The sequence below is a fragment of the Geotrypetes seraphini genome, chromosome 11 (assembly GCF_902459505.1).
Source record: "Geotrypetes seraphini chromosome 11, aGeoSer1.1, whole genome shotgun sequence".
Taxonomy (NCBI): Eukaryota; Metazoa; Chordata; class Amphibia; order Gymnophiona; family Dermophiidae; genus Geotrypetes; species Geotrypetes seraphini.
The window spans coordinates 41,411,300-41,419,240 of NC_047094.1; the positions used below are offsets into that span (position 1 = coordinate 41,411,300).

The following is a 7,941-nucleotide window of genomic DNA, read 5'->3' on the forward strand; positions in this document are numbered from 1 at the left end:
ACTGTAAGCTCATTCGATCAGGGACTGTCCCCACCATGACTCTGTACAGCACTGTGCATGTCTGGTAGCACTCTAGAAATAATTAATAGTAGTATAACAGAAAATGTTGATAATAAAGGGTCATGGTGATTCTTCTATGGCAATACATTCTGGTTCCTCTAACCGTAGGTGCAGTAACACCATATGTGTAGTGAAAGGCTGAACCCATCATTCCCCCACACCCATAATATTCCTCTTTCCAAACTGTGCTTGCTGCTAATACAGGGGCCCTCTCACTAAAGCTTAGCATGCACTAATGGACATTAGTTGCACTAGTGCCCTGGTTTTATAAATGGCACTTAAAGTTAGGGTGTTAACAAATTATATGAGGACGCACAGCATATAATTTGTTCATATAATGAGTCAAAATGTTGTGTGATTGTGACACCGAGGTACCCCCCTTCAAACCCAGTAAGCACCCAAAAAGAGGGAGAAAAAGTCTCAGTCTAATGTAGCAGAAGGTACAAATCAAAACTCCCTCACAGAACAGCTCAGGTTTAGATAAGGGCAAAGTCACCCGGAGGCACGTTCAAGGACTTAGTTGACAAAAGACGACTTGAGCTCCAACGCTGTCATGTCTTCTCCAATCTTCCCAACAAGCGACCTTGTTTCACCAATGTTTGGCTCACCAGGGGAACAAACAATACATCCTCGAAAAGCTGGTGTCAGGGTGGCTGCACTTTTCAAGGCTATATTGTTTGTTCCCTTCTCTCATACCACTTTAACATTTGCAGTATGAGCAGCAATCCCAACCTGTTGCTCGCACCAGCATCGACTCTTCCTCTGATGTCACTTCCTGGACCTGCTCACACTTTTGGTTTTTTTTTTAGACACATGCACATAATCTGTTACTTCCCTTCAGTCTTTTAAAATTGCAGGCACTTCTTTCAAGTCAATAGCAGTTCAATGTTGAAAAATGACATCAATCCTCTCCACTAATCCTTTTACCGATGCCCTGGACCTGGCAAAATATGTCTTGAGCTGGGCACATGTCAAAAGCCGCCATTTCCTTCATTGCATTGCATGGAATACTGTGTCTTTCACGTGAGTTAACACCCACACTAAACCCCTTCCCAGCATTGTGAGGTCACGATCTTACTCAGGGGAAACCTGTTGTGACAGTGCAGTTAGGCTTTCTGCATCAGCCCCTCAGTTAACATGTTAGATCAAGAATGGCTATTTTTTATATTGGTGGAAAAAACAACAACTTTGGAACTATAATCCTGGCGTTCTGAGCGTATGCAAGGATCATATGTGGTTAAGAAACTTTTAAAAATACAATTATTCGTAGATACTTTTTTGTAAATTCAGTGGAATTTAATTGTTCCAGGCTTGGGTGGTCTTTAATTTTTTGGGGAAGATTAAGGTTAAGGAGAAATTACTTGAATCAATTATTATATGCTTTGTTGACTACTCACTTGATTATTCTTGTATTATTTGCTATTATATTGTTAGTTTTTTTTCAATTCGTATGTTTGATATGACTCTGCTAAGACCTAAGCGGTTTATAAATTTAAAAAAATTAATTAAGTTAATTAAGACCTCCAAACAATAATAGAAATATAAGACGAAATACACCTACATACACCATCAGGAAACTCCCTTCAACTCTGGAAACGATTCTATTCCCATTTCTTACCAAACCTCTGGAACAGCCTACCTCCTCATATCAGAGCCTTTAAAGGACTTCTTAACTTTAGTAAAGCTGTAAAAACCTACCTTTTTTGCCTAGTCACTCCCTCAACCCTTCACCAGCATCAGTAAGCAATCCTATATGAAGATATATTGCAACACGCTGTATGTAAACCCTATATTGTAATGCTGTGAATGTCAACTGTAACCCGTTCTGAGCTCTTTGGGGAACACAGGATATACATATATAGGATATACAGTGCAAATTCCTTTGTGCATAGTTTCTGCAATTGATATCATATATTGGCTCATGTCAGAATAGCTGACATCTCCAGTCAGATTATGCATAAGAAAAGAAATATCATTTTAGTTACTTTTTTCATAAATATCATATTCCATTATTCATGTGACACACTGAAACCTTTTGGTTACCTGTAAGCAGTTGCTCCGTGATTTGCAGCTCAGACCTTTGCTGGTTAAAATGTCCTTTTGTATCCGTCCAATTGTTTCCAGGAGAAAATGGAGTGCAATGAACATTGTGATCACTAGCAGCAGATAGCTATTATTTCCCAAAACAAAATCTATTTTAAACATTACTTTAATGCTTTATTCTGAAATTGTTCAAGTGCTAGAACAATAGTAGTCAGACATTGGCTTCCCTGATGTTTTAGGTGTGGGGAGAAACTCCTGTAGTACCATTAGAAGTCAGATTTCTGCTGTTGTACTAGGACGGGGGGTTGTTTCAAGATTTTTATTTTTAGGGTTGTTTTGGTTTTTTATTGTTTCGGTACAAAGTTGACAGGAATGCACACTGTTGCCCAATACTGCTCCCTGTTGCTCATTTGGAAACAGATAAAGTGGAGCCAGGATACACACAGGGGAACATTTATTTATTTAATTTTCTTTACCATTCTCCCAGGAACTCAAGCAATTTTCCCTGCCTGTCCCAGTGGGCTCACAATCTATCTGATGCACCTGGAGCAATGGGGGTGGGGGAGGGAGGTTAAGTGACTTGCTCAGGGTCACAAGGAACAACATGGGTTTCAACCCACAACCTTAGGGTGATGAGGCTGTAGCTTTAACCACTGCACCACTCAAGATATCAAAATGTAGTAGAAATGAGCCAAGTATAAGACAATGAAGCCATTGTGACACCACTGATGAGGTTGGCTTTTAGGCATTGGTGGAATGAGGCATTATGATGTCACAATAGGTTATCAGAGGCTGGAACTTTTCACACTATTTATTTATTCAGTTTTCTATATGGTTCTCTCAGGGGAGCTCAGAATGGTTTATATGAATTTTTTTTCAGGTACTCAAGTATTTTTCTGTCTGTTCCAGTACGCTCATAATCTATCTAATGTATCTGGGGCAATATGGGGATTGAGTGATTTTTTCAGGGTCAAAAGGAGCAGCGTGGATTTGAACCCACAATCTCAGAGTGCTGAGGCCATAGTTTTAACCACTGTGCCACATTCTCCCACAAAGTTTAGAAATGGCGCCTAAACTTAGGCATTATCAGGCACCCTACCAGCGCCTAAGTTAATTAACAAACCCCATTTAAAATGGCAAAAGAACACAATGTTGAAGTGTCTACCATTGCCTAAATAATACGCATTGGAATCATGCCTATGTAGGTGCTTTGGGCCACCGAACATCACTATGGCCATGGCTAACATCAGAAGTGGCATTAGGCAGCCACTTATGGCCTGTAATTACCTCCTTTCCCTTTTCTTATATTATATGATTATAACCTGTTAACTTCAATGATCACAATGTTTGTTTTCAATTTTTAATTGCAGTGAACTGCCTAGAACTCTCTGGGTATGGTGGTATATAAAAATAAAATTATTATTATTATTAAAGCACCTATGTAGGCACGATTCATGACAAAGAAGCCATAGATGTAGGCCTTGAAAACCCTGGCCTACATTTCTGGTGCCTATGTTTTGCGGAGACGCTATCGGCAACCACTGATATTGGTGCCCTGTAGAGAATCTGGGCCACAGTGGGTTAAGGTAATACAGAAAATCATATTTTATTAAAAGGTGCCAGGTTTATGTGTGTGTGTTGGTGGGGGGGAGGAGGGTTCTGTTTGATTCACAGTTAAGGAAGAAAATAAGATAGATATAAGAATGTCCTCTTGTGGCCTGGATCTGGAGGGCCAAAGCATGCACTAATATCAAGCATGTTATATAGTTATAGTTTATTATTTATAACCCACTTTTGTCCAAGGCAGAGGACAAAGCAACATACATAATAAAATAAGCAACAAAAGGCAGCATACTCTGCTTGACTCTGGCCTGGATATCCAGAGCAAATAACATAAGCTGGCCTATGTCCGGCCAGGTCAAAGATACAAGTCTGCAAGAACCTAAGTTGAAGTTGGTCTACCTGACTGTTGCAGTTGCCGTTCCCACATCTGTGCTGGAGGCGCATGCAGTCAGCCATTGCTGCTTCCCTCTGGACCTCATTAACCCAGCTATGCACTGAGTGGTGTAGAATGGGTTACAAGTGGACCACATTTTACCTCATCAAGATTTACAAAGACTAGGGGACACCAATAGGAGGAAATATTTTTTCGCTCAGAAAATAGTTAAGTTCTGGAATGTGATGCCAGAGGATGTGGCAAGAGCAGTTAATGCAGCTGGTTTTTAAAAATAGGTTTGGACAAGTTCCTGGAGGAAAAGTTCATAAATTGCTGTTGAGACAGACATGGGAGAAGCCACTGCTTGCCCTGGATTGGTGGCATGGAATGCTGCTACTATTTGGGTTTTTTTGCCAGTTACTTGTGATTTGGAATGGCCTCCGTGTCGACGGGACACTGGTCTGATCCAATAAGGCTGTTCTTATGGTCTTCCTGGACCATGTCCTCCTGGCTCCCTGCCTCCCATTTCATTTCCCTTGTAGGTGGAACTGTGAATTTCCACTGTGAAGGAGTGTCTTTAATGGAGAGTTGTAGTGCTCTGCTGTTTCTCTCACAACCTTATTGTACAATAGTGAACCTACTAATAAATAGGATCCATTTGAATGGTGTGCACTCTTGTGCAAAAATGCACATTATTTCTTCTGCATAGTATTGATGATTTTTCCCCCGCTGTTTCAGATTAAAGATGACATGAATATGCATACCTAGCAAAACAAGTACTACATTTCCATGCCCTTTTGTAGTAAGTGATACAGCTTTCTTTTACATGCCCACCCTTATCAACAATAAATCTGTGCCATTCCAAGTGGCGTATTAAGGGAGGGGGTGGGGGCGGTCTACCCTGGGCGCCGACACCCATCCTCCTCTCTGCCTCCGCCCAATACCACATGTGCATGCCCCTTCCCTTCCCTCGTACCTCTTTTAGGTTCGCCCCGCGAGCAGCAACCCCAACCTGCTGCTCACGCCAGCATCGACTCTTCCTCCGACTTCACTTCCTGGACCCGCGCTTAGGAAATGACATCAGAGGAAGAGCCGACGCCAGCATGCGCCACAGATTGAGGTTTCTGTTTGTGCCGTGAACGTTCAAGAAGTACGGGGAAGGGAGGGCGAGCATGCGTGTGGCAGTAGAGGTTGGAGGAAGAGTGAATGGGAGGAGGGGCAGAAAAGAGGATGGGGGTAGGGATCCCTCACACCACCACTGGCCATTCCTTCCCATAAAATCAAAAGATAGGATTTGAAAGTGATCAAACAGTCAAGCCCAGGGGCCCTGAAATTCATAGCCAGGGCATTACACAGTGACTCCTTTAGCATCACAAACTAATGAATGTTCCAGCTTTTCAGAGGTGAACCTTCAGTTTCATTGTCGGTGTTTGCCAATGGCCAAGGAAAAGGTCACATCTAAATTAGACTGCAGTTTAACTACCTCCCATAATATTTGTTGGAGGCAACAGTTTGTGAACAATTATGCAAAGCAGCTGATTTGAATTCAGTGAACTTTGTTAATATCAGTTATTTGTCTTAGAGTTGACTTGCCTGTGTTTACCAGTGTCTTTATTTTGTGGCGTGTAATTTGGTCATCTCTTCTTTTCCATTTCCTCCGCTGTATGTACCTGATTTCTTGAACTTTATTTTCACCTACCACAAGGTTCATATTCAGATTTACGAGGGACCTTCATCATGTTTCTACCCTTTTTTTTTTAACACCATTTATTAAATATCTCTAAAACAAATTACATCACTACCTGCAAGGTGAGCCAGGTTGCTTGACTGACTGGTCACATGACATTCTTTGACACGCCTTCTTTCCACTTCTCCTGCCCTAACCATTTCCCACAAAAATATGAAAGTGCGTAAAACTTTTTGAAGATCTCTAGTATATTATTACATGTTTTAATATATTCTTATTTTTAAAAAACAAGGAACATTTGGCCAAATGTTCCTGTTTTAATCCATTGAACTACTGATGTTTCTAAGGCAAGGAGCACTTCCGTATGTCCTTCTTTATTGCAAGGAATTATAAAGGGCCCAGAATATTATTCCTCTTATTGCAAAAGATGTGGATGACTTGGATTGTTTCTATTCTTCTGTTCCATGCTTTCATTATAACAACAAAACTAAGCAGTGATTAAAAATATGTGGTCTTAGAGTGCCCTTAACCAGGTCTTTCCCATGCACTAAGGCCGTTTTTACCAATAGCCATGTAGCTTATGTGCTAAATCTGTGCTAATCATGTGGTAATGTGTCTGCACTGGTTCATCCTGTTACACCTACTCTCTGCCCCAGACATGCCCCCTCTGAGACATAGACAGGGATTCTGTTAGTGCATGGTTTGTGTGTCTACATTGGAATTTTACCAAGGATGTCTCAATGTATCCTTTGATAATCTCTTTTAAAACTATGGTAAGCACACACTTACACTTACCGCTACCTAGTAAAAGGACCCTTTAAACCAGGGGTGTCAAAGTCCCTCCTCAAGGGCCGGAATCCAGTCGGGTTTTCTGGATTTCCCCAATGAATATGCATTGAAAGCAGTGCATGCAAATAGATCTCATGCAGATTCATTGGGGAAATCCTGAAAACCCGACTGGATTCTGGCCCTCGAGGACCGACTTTGACACCTGTGCTTTAAACCATAGTTTCTCAAATCAGTCCTAACTTCTTTCGCTTATGGTGTCATAAGTTTGAAGCTATGACATTTTCATCAAGTGTCTTTAGGGTGCAGTGTAATCCGTGTCACTAAATCCAGCATTTTTACTCTGATCTACTCTTACAGTAAACCATGAGGACCCTTGAAGAAGGCAAAGCATTGCTGAAACATAGTCCGTGCAGGGTCTGGTTCTCATTCTGTGAACATTGATCATACAGCGTAATCACCATTATAGCTTTGACACAGACTTTCTGTACCTTATATGTTGTTATTATTTGTAATTGTGTGAGCAATAAACATTTAACCAAACTTCTCCTGCATCTCCAGAAACTGGTGTTCTACTTTTTGTGTTTTCAAGTTCTAGGATCCTTGCATTTTTCACCTATTTTTCTTATAATAGAAAGTTATAGTAAATAGTTTTAATCACATTTTATTGTCTTGATTTACCTCCTTTACAAAACCAAAACAGTTCCATAAAATATTTTTTTAAAAAAAGTGATTTCAAGATGAGGACTCTGACTAAATAACATCATTGGTTTTATGCCTGCAGACAGTGTATTACACAGATTAGTAATAACGATATGAAGTCATTTTCAGTCAATATAATGGGGCAATAAATCAAAACCACTCCAAACGCCTTCTTTGTATACCTTTTCAGACTAAGCTTTTATTTTTCATATTACAAACCATTTTCTTTATTCACAAATCACTGTAGTGATATAAACACTATTTTCTAAAGACAGATTATACACATTTTTCTGGGATTGCAGGTTTGTTTTAAACAGTTTTAAAGTCACTATATTCCACACATGGCATGTATACTTCTTCCCTCCCATAACTGGTAGAATCAGTAGTTAATTCATATATGTGAAGACATTCCCAATATATATATTTATATATATATATTTATATCTATGTATATTGTATATCTATTAAAAAATGTTAAACCCTTCTTACATACATTTTAAAATGACATACTGGAGTGGTTATAACACAAAATTATTTTTCTGTGTCTTGGTACCCTCATCCATTTGGTAGGGAATACCAAATGAGCAAAGGGATTAATGACCTTATCTTACTAAGGTCCCCTTTGATCAAGCCATGTTAAGGGTTTTTTTTTTTTTACCACCGGCCACTGTGGTAAAAGCTCCAACAGCTTCTACTGCAGCAGCCAGCAATAAAAAACTTTAATGCG

At 40.0% G+C, this 7,941-nt stretch overlaps 1 protein-coding gene across 3 annotated transcripts in view; it reads right to left on the reverse strand.

Moving 5' to 3' along the window:
* Positions 1-7,384: 7,384 nt before the first annotated feature.
* RBFOX1 (RNA binding fox-1 homolog 1) overlaps positions 7,385-7,941 on the reverse strand; it is a 520,491-nt gene continuing 519,934 nt past the window's right edge. For all 3 annotated transcript variants that reach the window (XM_033914629.1, XM_033914618.1, XM_033914609.1), the window contains one exon: positions 7,385-7,941. This exon is cut by the window's right edge and continues 2,300 nt beyond it. The gene's annotated coding sequence lies outside the window, so the exon portion shown is untranslated.